Source organism: Elephantulus edwardii, unplaced genomic scaffold (assembly GCF_000299155.1).
Source record: "Elephantulus edwardii isolate Elephantulus edwardi_28Jun2011 unplaced genomic scaffold, EleEdw1.0 scaffold00176, whole genome shotgun sequence".
Classification (NCBI taxonomy): Eukaryota; Metazoa; Chordata; class Mammalia; order Macroscelidea; family Macroscelididae; genus Elephantulus; species Elephantulus edwardii.
In genome coordinates, this window is record NW_006399926.1 from 5,215,422 (window position 1) to 5,216,050 (window position 629).

Sequence of the window (629 nt, forward strand, 5' to 3'; positions counted from 1 at the left end):
TTTTACTTTTCAAAGAGAAGAACAAATTGGGTGGGAGGGGCTCGGCAGGGAGAAAAGTGCAACAATGAATGACTGGAAATCCAAAGTCTCTGTAAATTTTCATTAAAATTAATAAAGAAAGGGAAAAAAGAAATATAGCTTAGAGAAATGAACCATGACATGAATAACATGGACTTAGAGAAATATGAGCCGAAACCATGAATATGCATATTCATGTTCACCACATCATTCTTCACAATAGCAAAAAGATGGAAAAAGTCTAAAAGTCTATCAATGGATGAATGGATAAATAGATGGTAGTTCAGGCCTTTTGTTCATAGGGTCACTGAGTCGTGCTTGACTCGAAGGCAATCAACAACAATAACAACAACATACACATATTGTTAAAGAAACAGTGATGTGTTTCAGAAACAACTCATAGCTTGTATTCGTCTAGAGGACATTATGCTCAGTGAACTGTGTCAATTACAAAATGACAAGTAGTGTACAAGGCCACTACTGTAAAAATTCAGAAAAGCTGCATACACAGAAAGACCTCCTCCCTGAATTTTACCAGGAGTGGGATGGAATGAGATGACAGATCACATACTTGAATTTGAGAAAAAGAATATACAATAAGGGGGAGATCA